Genomic DNA, 17,291 nt, shown 5'->3' with positions numbered 1-17,291 from the left:
TGATAAGTTTGGCATTTGTTAAGTACTTACTGGTGCCAAGCACTTTGGCAAGTGCTGGGGTAGATGGCAATATCATCAGATCGAACACAGTTCTTATCCCCCAAAGTGGCTCACAGCCTAAGGGATTTAGGGCTCAGAGCCTGAAGAGGCTGAATATTTCTGTGGCAGGAGGAGCTGAGTCTCTACATCCCAGACCCAAAGGCCCTGCAGCCTGGCCAAGGAGAGATGGACGTTTTAACGCTGTGTCCTCTTTAGTTTTGTTAATTTTGGCATTGATTGGCATTCTGTGCCAATCTGTATACTAAGTGCTGGGGTAAATACAAGATTATGAGGGTGGACACAGTCCCTGTCCCACATGGGGCTCACACTCTAAGAAGGAGTGAGTAGGATTAATAATAATAGTAATAATAATAATGATTGTGGTATTTGTTAAGCACTTATTATATGGCATATACTGTCCAGCACTTAGAACAGTGCTTTGTGCATAGTAAGCGCTTAATAAATGTCATCATTATTATTATTAAGCTCACGGGTAGATACAAATTTATCAGGTTGGACACAGTCCCTGCCCCACATGGAGCTCACAGTCTCAATCCTCAGTTCACAGATGAGGAAACCGAGGCCCAGAGTAGTAAATTGATTTGCCCAAGTCACCCAGCAGACGAGTTGCAGAGCCAGGACTAGAACCTAGGCCCTTTGACTCCCAGGACTGTGTTCTTTCCCCTAGACCACACTGCTTCTTAAAATCCAGACCAATTCCACTTTCCACTTCTTCTCTGCTCGCAGGTCGGACTGTGACGAAGAGTGACCGGGGTACTTCCAGGTTCCAAGAGCTTAGGAAAGCACAAGGGTTTCCTGAGGAGGAAATGACCAACTTCCTCAAGGAAGGTAAACTCACCTTCTCTCCTTTCCTCCCTCCATCCTTGTCCTTTGGCGGGAGGAATGGGAAGAAGAAGGCCCCTCGTGACTGCGGCTCTCAGCCAATGGCCTCTCCTGGGCAGGAACTGTGCCTTTCCTGTTGCTTCCCTGGATTCTCCCTTTCATCGAGTCCTGAACTGCCTCAGTCTCTCACTGATTTCTCTTTGTTTCCACAGATGAATGTGCCAAGAAGAACCTTCAGGTGAGTTGGTGATGATGACAGTGTTGCTTTCCTGATCCAGGCCAGAAGCAACCCTGTCTCTCTCAGGATGAGATGTACATCCAAATCACTTTCCTGTGGCAAGTGCTGAGGTAGATGGCAATATCGTCAGATCGAACACACACTTTTCAGCTGTGTGACTTTGGGCAAGTCATTTAACTTCTCTGTGCCTCAGTTATGTCATCTGTAAAATGGGAATTAAGACTGTGAGCCCCATGTAGGACAACCTGGTCACCTTGTATCCCTTCAGTGCTTAGAACAGCGCTTTGCACGTAGTAAGCGTTTAACAAATACCATCGTTATTATTCCTGGAATCGATCAGGATTCCTCCAGGTGCCAGGGGAGGAAATGATTCTAGTCTTCCCCAAACCATGGGGAAGGTAGGGAGGGCAGGCTTAGTATGAGAAGGTTCAGGACAAGGATTTAATTTGGATTTTAGAATCACTAATGCCACACTTTAGTGGTTATCATAGGAAAAGTCTTCAATATGATGGTGGTGATGATAAGGAAGAAGATGATTTCAGCAATGAGCCCGGTGATGATGTCAGCCATGAAGAGGATGATGATGATGTTATCTATTGAGTGCCTACTGAGCACAAAGCACTGCACCAAGTGCTTGGGAGAATACTTCTTAGATCGTGAGCTCCATGTGGGACAGTGGTTGACATATAGTAAATACTGAACATACACAACAATAATAATAATACCACAGAGGTAAGAAAACATGCTCCCTGCCCTCAAGGAGTTTACAGCCTACTGGATGATAGTGATTCATAATAATAATAATAATGGCATTTATTAAGCCCTTACTACGTGCAAAGCACTTTTCTAAGCACTGGGGAGGTCACAAGGTCAGGTTGTCCCTCGGAGGGCTCCAGTCTTCATCCCCATTTTACAGATGAGGGAACTGAGGCACCGATAAGTGACTTGCCCAAAGTCACACAGCTGACAATTGGCAGAGCCAGGATTCGAACCCATGACCTCTGACTCCAAAGCCCATGCTCTTTCCACTGAGCCATGCTGCTTCTCTACTACTGTGATGCTGCTACTGTGATGATCAATCAATCAAGCATATTTATTGAGCACTTACCATGTGCTTACTTAGCACTTAGCACTGTACTAAGTGCTTGGGAGAGTACATTGTAACAGAGTTGGTAGACACATGCTCTGCCCACAGCAAGCTTCTGGTCTAGGGGGAGACTGATATTAGTATAAATAAATTAATTATAGATGTGTATGTAAGTGTTGTGGGGCTGAGGGAGGGGTGAATAAAGTGTGAAAATCTAAGTTTAAGAGTGATGCAGAAGCGAGCTGGAGATGAGGAAATGAATGTTTAGTTGGGGAAGACCTCTAGAAGGAGTCATGCTTTAAATAACACTTTGAAGGTGGGGATGGTGATAGTCTGTTGATATGAAGAGAGAGGACATTCCAGGCCAGAGGCAAGACTTGGGCAAGAAGGCGGTGGTGAGACTGATGAGGTCGAGATACAGTAAATAGTCACTGAGTCAGTCAATCATATTTACTGAGTGCTTATTGTGTGCAGGGTACTGTACTAAGCGCTTGGGAGAGTACAATGTTACAATATCATAGACACATTCCCTGCCTACAACAAGCTTACAGTCTAGACAGGGAGACAGAAGTGAATATAAACAAATATATTACAGATATGTACATAAGTGCTGTGGGACTGAGAGGGGAGATGAATAAAGGGAAAGACAGGGTGATTTGTTCATTCATTCAATTGTATTTATTGAGCGCTTACTGTGTGCAGAGCACTGTACTAAGTTCTTGGAAAGTACAATTCACCAATAAAGAGAGACAATCCCTGCTTTATTTTGGAGAAGGGAGTTGAAGAAAAGGAAAAGAGGGTTTAGTCAGGGAAGTTATCTTGGATGAGAAGTGCCTTTGATAAGGCTTTGAAGGTGGGGGAGTATAATTGTCTGCCAGACATGAGGAGGGAGGGTGGTCCAGGCCAGAGGCAGGATGTGGGTGAGAGGTTGATGGCAAGAAAGAAGGTTGGAGTTAGAGGAGTGAAGTGTGCGGTTTGGGTTGTATTAGGAGAGTAGCGAGGTGAGGTAGGAAGGGGCAAGTGGATTGACTCTTTTAAAGCCAATGGCGAGGAGTTTCTGTTTGGTGTGGAGGTGGATGGGCAATTGCTGGAGGTTCTTGAGGAGTGGAGAAACATGGCCTGAAAGTTTTTGTCGAAATATGATCTGGGCAGCTGAGAGAAGTATGGACTAGAGTGGGGAGAGACAGGAGGCAGGGAGGTCAGCAAGGAGGCTGATCCAGTAATCAAGGTGGGATAGGATAAATGCTTGGATTAATGTGGTAGCAATTTGGATGGACAGGAAAGGGTGGATTTTAGCGATGCTGTGAAGACCCACAGGATTTAGTGACGGATTGCGTATGTGGGTTGAGTGAGAGAGAGGAGTGGTTGGCATTGGAGGAACAAAGTGGGCAGACTGGGTTGTAGTAGGAAATCAGGGAAGTTTCATAGGAGGGGGCAAAGTGATTGCTTTAAAGATGTTGGGAGATTAGGTTTATTTTCTGGTAGTAACTGTTTTCCTCCTTGAGTTTGCTAAGGCACCAACTATGCCCTTTCCTAGACAATGAGGGGAGATCAGGCTCAGTGCTTCACCTCAAAACTGGATTTATATTCTTGGCTGGAAGAACAAATATACTCACAGCTGCCCCAAGCCCCTACTGCTTGCCTCACACCTGCTGTTCCTGGATAGCAGAGCCCAAGAACAATCGATTCTCAAATGCTAGTTTACCATAGTTCGGTCAGGGCCACCCAGAAGAAGAGTGAAAAAGCACGGGCCTGGGAGTGAGAAAGACCTGAGTTCTAATCCCGGCTCTGCCACCTGTCAGCCGTGTGGCCTTGGGCAAGTCACTTCACCTCTCTGGGTCTCAGTTACCTCATCTGTAAAACGGAGATTAAGGCTGTGAGCTCTATGCGGGACAGGGACTGGGTCTGACCTGATTAGCTTGTATCTACTCCAGCGCTTAGTACAGTCCCTGGCACATAGTAAGCAATTAACTGATGCCATTAAAAAAACAAAAACAACAAATAATGCCAGGTCAGCCCAGAGCTGCATCCTCGTGTAAGCCTTCATGTCTGGGCTCTGTCCTCCTGGAATGATCCCTGCCTGGAGACATCAGGTCCCTGCCCCACCCTTCTTGTCTTACAGCTTCTGAAGAGCCTTTGTACCTAGGAGAAGCCTTCTGGTCAGACACCAGAAGAGGACCTGCGATCTCCTAACCCTAACCCCAACCTTACCCTCACCCTAACCCAGACCTGACACCTCTTCACAGTTTCCTTCTCCTTTATGCCCTCCTCCCACTTCTCCATGACTCAATTATTTACCAGTTCACAAATGGGATGCTCTTCTCAGGGCTAAATAAATGGTTTCTCCAAGTAACTCCAAGCCCGTTGCGTCTTTCTCTGTAGATGAACTCGCTGGACGGCTGTGTGGTCTGTGGGCCCCCACCATCTAGAGGGTGGGAGCGAAATAGAGTGTCAGTAGTGGGCAGGGAATGTGCCTGTTATATTGTTGAACTGTACTCTCCCAAGCACTTAGCACAGGGTTCTGCACACAGAAAGCACTCAGCAAACACAATTGACTGACTGACTGAGTCCCGCTGCAGGTCTCAATGTGAGGAGCTTCAGATGTTCCTTTATTCTGGTCATCAGGACATACCGGATCCTCTCTGGGCTGTTGGAATTTCTCCAGGCTGCTGCTGCCACACAGCTCCTAATCATCCAATCAATAAATCATATTCATTGAACACTTACTGTGATCAGAGCACTGTGCTAAACACTTGGGAGAGTACAATATAAGTTGGTAAATGTCACCTGCCCAATCAATCAATCGATAGATCAATCATCAGTCGAATTCACTGAGCTCTTACTATGTGCAGAGCACCATACTAGGGGCTTGGGTGAGTACAATATAACAAGTTGGTAAACGTGTTTCCTGCCCAATCTATCAATCAATTGATCAGTCATCAATCGTATTCACTGAACACTTACTGTGTGCAGAGCACTGTACTAAGTGCTTGGGAGAACCCAATACAACAGAGTTAGCATAAAAGTTCCTTGCCCATAGTGAACTTACAGAATAGAGGGCGAGGCAGATAGTCATATAAAGAAATTACAGTTAGGTACGTAAGTCCAGGGAAAACGTGAAAGAGGCAGACCAGCAGCCAGATGGATAGAGACCATAACAACGATAATGGAAGAACCATTGGAAAACCATTAGAAATCCGTAACCATTAGATTATGGATTATGGCAGAAGACAGGACGTTCTGGAGACTGTATATCCACAGAGTCACTATGAATCAGAAATGACTCAACAGCACTTGGTAATAATAAATGAGTGCTGCGAGGCTGAGGGAGGGTTGAATAAAGGATGCAAGGGAGACGCAGAAGGGAGTGGGAAAAGAGAAAATAAAGACCTAGTCGGGGCAGCTCCTCTCCCGAAGGAGCTCAGGATGTGTACATACATTGTGGCTTTGTTGGAGAGCTGGTTGAAACCTAGCCCAGTGATGGTTTCTTGGTGGGGAATGTCCTCCTGCCCCATTCCAGGGTGAAGTAGTGCAGTCTAGTGGAAAAAACACGGACCTGGGATGCAGAAGAACTTGGATCCTGGCTCTGCCACTTGTATGCCGTGTGAACTTGGGCAAGTCACTTCACTTCTGTGGGCCTCAGTTACCTCATCTGAAAAATGGGGATTGAGACTGTGAGCCCCATGTGGGACATGAACTGTGTCCAACCTGATTAGCTGGCATCTAGCCCAGTGCTCAGTTCAGTTCCTGGCACATAGTAAGTGCTTAACAAATAACATAAAAGAAAAAATTGGTGTTTGTCTAGGGGGTAGGAGTCTGGGGAATTTTAAGGGAGTGGATTCCATACATGTGCGGACCCCTGAATTCCCTGTCCTTCATATCAGTCAATGGTATACATTGAGCACTTACGGTGTGTAAAGCATTGTACTAAGCAATTGAGAGAATACAGTACAACAGAGTTGGTGGGCATGTTCCCAGCCCACAAAGAGCTAACAGTCTAGATATATCATGGCTTGTCTGCTGTGTAACTTTGGGCAAGTCCCTTAACATCTCTGTGTCTCAGTTACCTCATCTGCAAAGTGGGGTTTAAGACTGTGAGCCCCAGGTAGGACACAAACTATGTCCAATCTGATGGCTTGTCTCTATCCCAGCACTTAGTATAGTGCTTGGCACACAGTAAGTGCTTAACAAGTAACATAAAAAAATCTACTCTCAGTGCCCTTTCACCTCTCTCATCCCTGATTATTGTTCAACGCTTCTCTTGCCTGTATTTTGCCTATCGATCAACAAGACCACCAGGCTAGTTGCTATGTTTTTTTTGGTAAGTAGTTGGATTTTTTTCAAATAATTGAGATCCCGGTGGTTTGCCTGGGGCACATGGTGGTCTTCTGGGAAAAAAACCTGAAAAAAGTTTCCTGGCCTCTGTCCACCCCGCCCCAATTTTGTTTTGGAAACGGCCACCTCATCTTTCTTTCTGGTCACTGACAGAGCTCTTGTTTTGGAATACCCTGTGGTCCAACCCCCAGCCTGAACTTCCTTCCCATCACTGAAAACCATCCTCTGCCCTTTCCCTTGTCCTCCCTTCCCCCTGTTGCTGCACCGTCTGCCTTCATTTCCTCAGCACCAGCAAGAAGCTTCTGGACCCCACATGGAATCTACCTGGGGAAAACAGGCTGACTTTCAGAAGTGACTGGCTAGCAGAGAGGTCAGCATAATTTGATAGAGATGTATAATTGTTCTTCATACTTAAAGAACATGCCATTAATGATGACGTACGCTTATGAATGTGTGTGTGTGTGTGTGTGTGTGTGTGTGTGTGTGTGTGTGTGTGTCTGAAAAGACCAATGGAGTATCCAGTGTCCCAGGCAAACCAAGCGCACAAACAGACTGTCCTTTGTTGTGCTATCTTGTTTGTTGTTTCCTGAACCTGGTGCTCTTTCTACTTTAGCCCCCTTGTTCCACGGTTCTCCCAAAACTGCTTCTCCTTTCTGGAACCCACTGCTCTCTGCTTGTCTGTTTGTCCCAAGGGTCTCCCAGTTTTCAGTTAAGATTCAACATGACCTAGGGGATAGAGCACTGGCCTGGGAGTCAGAAGGATCTGAGTTCTAATTCCAGTTCTGCCACTTGTCTGCTGTGTGACCTTGGGCAAGTCACTTTGCTTTTCTGTGCCTCAGTTACCTCATCTGTAAAATGGGAATTAAGACTGTTAGCCCCATGTGGGACATGGACCGTGTCCAGCCTGATCAGCCTGTATCTACCTCAGAGCTGACACATAGCACTTTACAAATACCTTTTTTTTTAAAAAAAAAAAGAAGCAGAACCCAGAGGATTTGAGATTCTATTTATTTGATTTTCCCTTCAGAGGCATATTCAATTAGTAAACCAGGATGAGTTCTGATTCCAAGTGGTTAGAGGATTGGGGGGAGGAGCCAGAGGAGAAGGCTTGGTGGGGGTGAAGCCGAAGCAGCAGCACTGCAGAGATGAAGATTCAAAAACTGTTGACAGGAGAACCTTATGGTGCCTGTGAGATAGGAAGAGAGGGAAAGAAGGGTGACATGGGGCTCTGGGCTGGAGTTACCCCAGCAACCGAACTGGTCCCGCATGGCCCACAGTGTGATGTGGATGCAGCTGGAAATGAACTGTTAATGCTTCCCTGCTCCCCTGTGCTTCCAGAGGGGTCAGGGTGCTGGCCCCCGGGCTGCAGAGGATCTCCCTGCCCATTGGATTCTCTGGCCGTGGATCCCTGGCATTCCCGCTCTGCAGCTCTTGGCAGTGATGGGCCAGCTCACACAGGGAGCTCCAGCAATCCAGGAGCGGGTTATGAGAAGTCGGTGATGTCTCTGCATCAAGCCGGGGAATAAGCTCTTCTGTGGAATTCACTACTGGTGGATCTGGGGCCTGCAGAACCCGCCCCCAGCCCCATGCAGACCTGGTGAGGTTACCAGCACAGACCTTTGCCAGGGGAGATCATTTTACTCAATTTCTATTGTTAAAAATTATTCCTTTTTCCACTCCCCCTCCTCTTCCTTCCTCTCCACCTTTTCCCCCTTCTCCTCTTTCTTCCCTTCCCCTTCCAGTTCCTCCTCCTCTTCCTTCTCTTTCTCTTTCTCTTCCTCCTCTTTCTTCCCTTCCCCTTCCAGTTCCTCCTCCTCCTCCTCCTCTTCCTCCTCTTTCTCTTTCTCTTCCTCCTCCTTCTCCTCATTCTCTTTCTCCTCCTCTCCTCCTTCCCTTCCTCCACCTCATTTTCCTTTCTTTCTCAATTGCTATTATGGATAATTCTTCCCTTTTCCTGCTCCTTTCTCTCCAGCTCCTTCTGCTCTCCCTCTTCCTTACCTCCTGACTCGTCCTCCTTCCCTTACTCTTCCTTCTCCTTCCCTTACTCTTCCTCCTCCTCCTTCCTCTCCTCCTCTTCCTCCTCCTTTTCCTTCTCCTCTTTCCTTTCTCCTCCTCCTCATCCCTCATTCATCCCCTTCCCTTTTCTTCCTCTCTCTCCTCTTCCTTCCCTTCCTCCTCCCCCTTTTCCTCTTCCTCATCCTCCTTGTTCCCTTTTTTCTTTTCATCCTTCTCTTCCTTCTCCTCTTCCTCCTCCCCCCTCCTTTTCTTCCTCCTCCTCCTTGTCGTTCTCCTCTTCATCCTCCTTCTCCTCCTTTTCCCTCCTCTTCCCTTCCCTTTTTTCTTCTCCTCCTTCTCCTCTCTCATCTTCCTTACCCTCATCCTTTTCCTCTTTGCTTCCTTCTCATATTTTTCACTCTCATCTTCCTCCTCTTCTCCTCAGCACCAAGAAGTCTTGTCTAATAATAATAATTATAATTAATAATAATAATTGTGGTATTTGTTAAGTGATTACTATTTTCCAATCACTCTACTAAACGTGGAGTAGATTTAAAAAAAAATCAGTCCTGACACCGTCCTGTCCCAAATGGGGCTCACAGTGAAGTATTTAGTCCCTTTTTTAACAGAAGAGAAAACTGAAGCACATAGAAGTTAAGTGACTTTCCAGAGTCAAACAGCAGACGTGGCAGAACAAGGATTAGATTCCAGGTCTCCTGATTCCCAAGGCCTGGGCTTTCTCTATTAGGCCACGCTGCTTCTCAGAAGTGAGAATTTAAATCCTCCCTTCTGAATTGGGGAAGGGTAGAAAATTAATTTGAACCCTGTTCATAAGATGAACCTTTCCCCACTACCCACCTAAATCTGGGTAGTAGCGTACCACCTGCTGGAACTCTGGCATCAGCCACTCTCCCTCTTAGTGGCTGTATTAGGCTGCAGGGAGCCAGGGCAGGCTCAGCTCAGGGCAGCCCAGCTCTGCTCCCCGTTGAGAAGAGATGGGGCTCTGGGAGGCTCCGGGAAGGGGCTTCAATGCCCTGGGCCCTGGGCTGTAGCAGATGGGGTGGCTCCTTAAGGAAGACTTTCTGGAGGGGAGATGGGAATCCTTGTACAGCTGCTAGATACCCTGGTCCCCCACTTCTCAGGAGGAAAAGGGCCCCTGGAATGAGGCAGGGGCTGAGGATGTAGACAGCCAAACCACTGCTTCCCCTGAAATTTCCCAACCCAACCCAGCCCTCCCTGCCCCCTCTCAGAGCTGGAGAGGCACTGCGCTCATGTCTCTGGGGCATCAGAGAAGTCCAGTTTGGCTGTGCACATTAGAGTCGGGCTCATGAGCGTCTGTGAACCGTGGAATGTGTGGGAATCCAGGTGGGGTCCCTGGACTTTTCCTTTACACTCGGCAAAGGGAGCCCTTGACACATATCAGACATGGTGATAAATTAGAAAGATGGATGGGCAGACAGACAGACATATGGACAGATGGATCGACAGGCAGGAAAGCAGATGGACAGACAGATGAATGGACAGACAGGCAGACTGACAGATGGATAGGCAGCCATACAGACAGACAGGCAGGCAGGTAGACAGACAGACAACTCTGTCAGGAAACAGGCAGCAGTTCTGACAGAGGAACATGCTAACTTACCTCACTGACAATTCTGGCACACTTATCTGTGGGAATAAAGGGGAGTCAGTGAGAGACGGAGCGGGCCTAGGGGCTCAAAGTCTTTGGAAGGATGGATTGGCCTGAGGGAATGTGTCTGCCAATTCTGTTTTATCGGACTCTCCCAAGCGCTTAGTACAGCACTCTGCATATAGTAAGCCCTCAATAAATGATTGACTGACTGAGGGAGGCCAATGGGATTCTTCCTGCTCAGGAAAGGGATGGCAGAGAAGGGGCATTCGTTCCCGTTCTCTCACCTAGCCTGCATTGCCCATTTCTAGACCAGAGCAGGCATGAACCCCGAGGATGGATGGACAGAGGGATGAGATGCGTTTACCTGTGCCTTTAAACAGGTTTATATTCTCTTCACTGAATTGCATTCCCTCGCTGAGAGCTTTGAATTGAACAAGACCTTCTCCATATGAAGACCCACTCAGATTCCGCCCTAGAAGCAAAGGAGAGGAAAGAATATTGATTTGTCTGGAGTACTGGGTCCCGGGTGTGGGGAAGAGCCCATCTCTCATCCTTCCCCAATTATCCCAAGGCACTGGGAAGGGAAGCCACCCCGTTCGCCCTCTGGAAAAGTGGATGCTCTTCAAACCTGAAGCAGGGGTTAGTTACTCTCTCAGCTACTGAGGCACAGAACCCCCTATGCTCTAGAGGCCCTGACCTGAGGCCTCTGCTTGAGGGCCAGAGATGGGGCAGGGAGCCTGGGCCTCCCTCAGCCCGGCGCAGGGTCCAAAGCCATGGAGCAGGCGTCTGGCCAACTGGAGACAGAGCCTGAAAGAGCCAGACCACTCAATGACCTCCCAGGGGCTGGGCTACTGTGCCGGGGGCAGGGGGTCCCAGCCAGGGTGGGCTCTGATCCTGTTGCCACATTCAGCCTCCTCCTCACTCCCTGTGCCACACAGCTACTCTCTTGTTCATCAGCCTTTCACTTACTGAGAAAGATCACCGAAGGGAGCATTTCTTTCCCCATTTTCTTCAAGGCGTAGAGTAAGGCGTAGCTTGAATAATCCGCTTTCATAACAGTTATATCCAGTTTATCTAGAAGAAGAAAGAGAGTGTGGGGCTCACTTATGGGTCTGAGGATGCTCAGAGCTGCTTTCCTTTGGGTGAGTCTCTCAGCCTCAGTGACGCTGCTGCTCACTCCTCATCCGAACCACACGATTCGCTTCACCCGGAGCCCCGAGCCAGGGTCTCGCTGGGATCAGAGAAGCAGAATGGCCCAGTGGAAGGAGCACGGGCTTGGGAGTCAGAGGTCATGGGTTCAAATCCCGGCTCCACCAATTGCCAGCTATGTGACTTTGGGCAAGTCACTTAACTTCTCTTTGCCTCAGTGACCTCAACTGTAAAATGGGAATTAAGACTGTGAGCCCCACCGTGGGACAACCTGATCACCTTGTAACCTCCCCAGCACTTAGAACAGTGCTTGGCACATAGTAAGCACTTAATAAATACCATTATTATTATTATTATCCCAGTGTGTGCAAAACCTGATCCCACACATGGAATCTCAGAGTCCACGTCATCGTCCTTCAAAGTCCTTCAGATGACTGCAGCTCCCCCCAGGGTCAAGTCCTGACACGATTCCCACGGAATAAACTCTAAACTTGAGCAACCCACGGATCCAATGCATCGAAAAGGGGCATCCTAGCCATTGAAAAGATGACTGTCCAGCTCCTGGAAAATGGAACAAAACAGGGGGCTGCAATGACGAGTTTTGTTGGGAGTAGAAATTGTGGCTTCTCAGAGATGTAATCTACGAGGCAGCCATCAGGACAGTTTCACCTGGCAGAGAGATGCCACCATAACGGTTTCACCTGGCAGAGATACCCCCAGGAGGGTCTCACTTGGCAGAGAGATGCCAGCAGGATGGTTTCAACTGGCAGAGATGCCATCAGGACAGTTTCACGAAAATGACTCAGCCATGAAAAGACAACTTTCAGCAAAACAGCAAATGCATTCTGTACCCCTCACCTCATCCTGAAGATAACAAAACCGGGGTCCACAATAAAAAGTGTGGCCTTAGAGGAAAGAGCCCAGGATTGGAAGTCAGAAGACTTGTGTTCTCATCCCAGCTCTGCTACTTGCCTCTTGTATGACACTGGGCAAGTCACTTAACAGTTTCAGTTTCCTCATCTGTAAAGTGCAGATAAAATACCTGTTCGCCCTCTCCTTCAAACTATGAATCCCAAGTGACACAAGGATCATGCCCGAGATCTTGTAACTATCCCAGTGCTAAGGATAGTGCTTGGGACACAGTGAGTGCTTAATACTTGATCTCGTCTATCTCACCACCGACCTCTCGCCCACATCCTACGTCTGGCGCCCACATCCTACCTCTGGCCTGAAATGCCCTCCCTCCTCATATCAGACAGTCAACTGCTGTCCCCCACTTCAAAGTCTTACTGAAGGCACATCTCCTCTAATAATAATAATAATGGCATTTATTAAGTGCTTACTATGTGCAGAGCACTGTCCTAAGTGCTGGGGAGGTTACAAGGTGATCGGGGGGGGGCTCACAGTCTTAATCCCCATTGAGGCACAGAGAAGTTAAGTGACTTGCCCAAAGTTACACAGCTGACAATTGGCGGAGCCAGGATTTGAACCCATGAACTCTGACTCCAAAGCCCGTGCTTTTTCCACTGAGCCACGCTGCTTCCCAGAAAACCTTCCCTGGCTAAGTCCTCTTTCCTCTTCTCCCACTCTCTTCTGCATCACTATGACTTGCTCCCTTCATTCATCCTCCCCCCACTCCATCCCCACAGCACATATGTATATATCTGTAATTTATTTATGTATTTATTTATATTAAAGTCTCCCCCTCTAGACTGTGAACTCGTTGTGCGCAGGGAATATGTCTGTTTGCTTTTGTGGTACAAAAGCATTTAGTACAGTGCTTTGCACACAGTAAGTGCTCGATAAATACAATTGAATGAATGAATGAATGACAGGGACCTTGTCCACCCTGATTTGCTTGTATCCACCCCAGCACTTGTTGCAATTCCTGGCACATAGTAAGTGCTTAACAAATACCATAATAATATTATTATTATAGTAGGCACTGAATCAATGTTATTTTTGAATGGTATTTGTTGAGCGCTTACTGTGTGCCAGGCACGTGCTGGGTGCTGGGGTGGATTGCAGGTTAATCGGGTTGGACGCAGTCCCTGTCCCACATGGGGCTCACAGACTTGTTCTCCATTTTGTAGATGAGGGAACTGAGGCACAGAGAAGTTAGGTGATGCCCTAGGTCACACAGCGGACAGGCAGGGGAGCGGGGTTTGGAGCCCAGGTCCTTCTGACTTCCAGGCCTGTGCTCTATCCATTGGGCCACAGTGCTATTGATTGATTGACTGTTGATCTAGTCTGAGCTGTGTGCTACCACTGGAGTTTGATGGCCCTCCCGATTGTAAGCTCGTTGTGGGCAGGGAATGTGCCTGCTTATTGTTGTACTGTACTCTCCCAAGTGGTTAGTACAGTACTCTGCACACAGTAAAGTGTTCTAAATGTAATAAATATGATTGAATGAGTGAATGAATGGATGCCCTGCTGATACCTCACATTTGTCATGTCCAAGACAGAACTGCTCATCTTCTCATCCAAGCCATGGCTTTCCCATAATTGTAGGCAATACCATTATCCAATCCTCCTTATCTCACAAGCTTGTAACCGTGGCATTATCCTCTATGCATCTCTCCATCAATCTGACCCCAAGTCCTGTCAGTTTAACCATCACAATGATGCTAAAATCTGCCCTTCCCTCTCATTCAGACTACTACCAGGTTGATCCAAGCTCTTATTCTGTCCTTGCCTTGATTATTGCATCAGCCTCCTTCTGACCTTCCTGTCTCCTGTCTCTCTTCTCCTCAGTCCATACATCATTCTGCCGCTTGGATCATTTTTTAAAAACTATCCTGTCCATGTTTCCTCACTCCTCAAGAACCTCCAGTTGTTGCCCATCCATTTACTCAATCAATTGATCAGTGACATTTATTGATCAACTGATCAATGGCATTTACTGAGCACTTACCAAATGCAGAGCACTGTGCTTGGGAGAGTAGAGCACAACAGAGTTAGTAGACAAGTTCCCTGCCCGTAAGGAGTTTACAGTCCCCCTTCTAGACTGTGAGCCTGTTGTTGGATAGGGACCATCTCTATATCTTGCCAACTTGTACTTCCCAAGCACTTAGTACAGTGCTCTGCACACAGTAAGGGCTCAGCAAATACTATTGATTGAATGAATGAATGAATGACTTTAAAAAGATTACGGGTATGTATACAAGTGCTTTGGGGAAGAGGATGGGATGAATATCAAGTGCTTAAAGGGTAGAAATTCTAGCGCAGATCCAATGCCTTACCATCGGTTTTAAAGCGCTCTCTCCCTCTTACATTACCTTGTTGGTTTTCTGCCATAAATCAGCCCACTCACTTCATTCCTCTAAGACCTGCTCACTGTACTGCGATCTCATCTATTTCACCATCAACCCCTTGCTCATAACCTCCTTCCCTCCCCTTTTAAGTAGGACTGACCACCACTCTCCCCACATTCAAAGCCTTACTAAAATACCATCTCCTCCAAAAGCCCTTCCCCAACTAAGCCCTCATTTCCCCTACTCCCTCTCCCTTCTGTGTCACCTGTGGGCTTGGATCCGTATCCTTTAAACACTTGATATTCACCCCACCCTCAGCCCCATAACACTTATGCCAAATCTGCAACTGATTTTAATGGCTAGCTCCCCCTCTAGACTGTAAGCTCCTTGTGGGCAGTGAACATGTCTATGGATTTTGTTCAGTTGAATTCTCCCAAGTGCTCTGTACAGTGCTCTGCACATGTTAAGTGCTCAATAATTACCATTGACCGGTTGACTGAGTGTGCACCCTGTTCAGGGTCATATGGTTTGTTAGCATGCCCGGGAAGGGAATTCAGTCAATCAACCAATGGTATTTACTGTTCAGAGCACTGCATTAAACACTTGGGAGAGTAATCGAGCAATCAATCATATTTATTGAGTGCTTATTATTATCATTAATAATTAATAATAATTAAGTATATATTAATTATATATATTATATATATTATTATTAATAATAATAATAATAATAATGGCATTTGTTAAGCACTTACGTTGTGCCAAGCACTGTTCTAAGCACTGGGATAGATTCAAGGTTATCAGGTTGTCCCACTTGGGGCTCACAGCCTTAATCCCCATTTTACAGATGGGGTAACTGAGGCACAGAGAAGTTGTGACTTGCCCAAAGTCACACAGCTGACAAGTCACAGGGGTGGGAGTAGAACTCATGACCTCTGACTCCCAAACCCGTGCTCTTTCCACTAAGCCCACGCTGCTTCTGTGTGTAGGGCACTGTATTAAGCACTTGGGAGAGTACAACACCACAAGAGAACAGACACATTCCCTGCCCACAATGAGCTTACAGTCTGGAGAACAAGTTTACTGTCTAGAGACAAACTGGAAACTAGGTCAACAGTTTAGAAATAGACTCAAAATCCCAAAAAGGCACCCAGAGCCGGGCCGGTCTCCTCCTGACGAGTCCCCACACCAGGTGGATGGGTCCACAACGTGGCAGCTGGAGCTACTGGGCCTGCTGCTCTAGATCCTCTGAAGGGAAGGGGGCGTGGGAGCTGGAGGGTGCTCATCGGTCTGCTCTGTGCATCCAACTCACCATCTTTAAAATAGTATTTCCCCGGTATATTCTGCTGCACTCCAAATCGTTTTTCTTTAACACATGTAGTTGCACTAGAAAGACTATGGAATTTGGGTCAGATCAGATTCTCTCCTTCCTGCTGAGTCAATCACCACCCAGGGATGAACACAGACCCCACTCCCCAATCATAGGTTCAGCTATCATTCATTCATTCATTCGTTCAATTGTATTTATTGAGCGCTTACTGCGTGCAGAGCACTGTACTAAGCGCTTAGCACCCACCCATACATGAATCAGTGCTGATGCTCCATGCGAGCAGTGGCCCCAGGTATCTGCTGGAGGGGGACGAGGCTCGGCAGGTCTAGGGGAGGCTTTGAACGACCGCACGCTGGCCTGGAGCCCTGAGTCTGATTCACTGAGTTTGCTAGGGGCAAACTCACGATCTGGGCTGTGGATGTGGTGACAGAGAGCAAATGGCTAAGGAGCATGTCAGAGTCCAAGGGAGCCACTTACTCATCTAGAAAGTAGGTGAATTCTACATCATCGAAGAAAGGCGTTACAAATATGGCTCGTTTTGGCTTGGGTCCTTCCGGATTCAATTCTAGTGATTTTGCTGCCATACCAACTTGAAACCACAGTCCTGCAAACTGGAGGAAATGGATCATTTAAAGGAGGAAATGGATCATTTAAAGAAGCAGGACGGCCTAGTAGAAAGAGCATGGTCAGCAAAGTCAGAGGACCTGGGCTCTAGTCCCGGCCCCGCCACTCACCTGCTGCATAACCTTGGGCAAGTCACTTAACTTCCCTGTGCATTTGTTCCCATATCTGCAAAATGAGGATTCAGTGCCTGTTCTCGCTCCTACTTGGATTATGAGCCCCATGTAGGACCTGCCCCAGAGCTTTGTACAGTGCTTGGCACATTATAAGTGCTTAGCAGAGACACAAGTATTATTATTACTGCTTCAGAGACAAATGAGGCATAGGGGAGAGATGCAATAGGCGAGGCGGGGATGAAGCTAATGGAAAGAGCACAGGCCTGGAAGTCAGAGGACGTGGGTTCTGATCCTGGCTCTGCCACATGTGTGCTGTGTGGCCTTGGGCAAGTCACTTCACTTTTCTGGGACTCGGTTATCTCATCTGTAAAATGGGGATTAAGACCGTAAGCCCCATGTGGGGTAGGGACTGTGTCCATCCTGATTACTTTGTATCTGCCCCAGCACTTAGAACAGCACTTGGCATATGGTAAGCACTTAAAAAATACCACAGTTGTTTTATTATCATCATTATTATTATCTCTTGAGGCTTTCTCCACATTTGAACGGAGAAATGTTGCCAATCTGTATATGTTGCCAACTTGTACTTCCCAAGCACTTAGTACAGTGCTCTGCACACAGCAAGTGCTCAATAAATACGATTGATTGGTT

The sequence above is a fragment of the Tachyglossus aculeatus genome, chromosome 4, assembly GCF_015852505.1.
Source record: "Tachyglossus aculeatus isolate mTacAcu1 chromosome 4, mTacAcu1.pri, whole genome shotgun sequence".
Lineage (NCBI taxonomy): Eukaryota > Metazoa > Chordata > Mammalia > Monotremata > Tachyglossidae > Tachyglossus > Tachyglossus aculeatus.
This window is presented reverse-complemented; position numbering follows the sequence as displayed.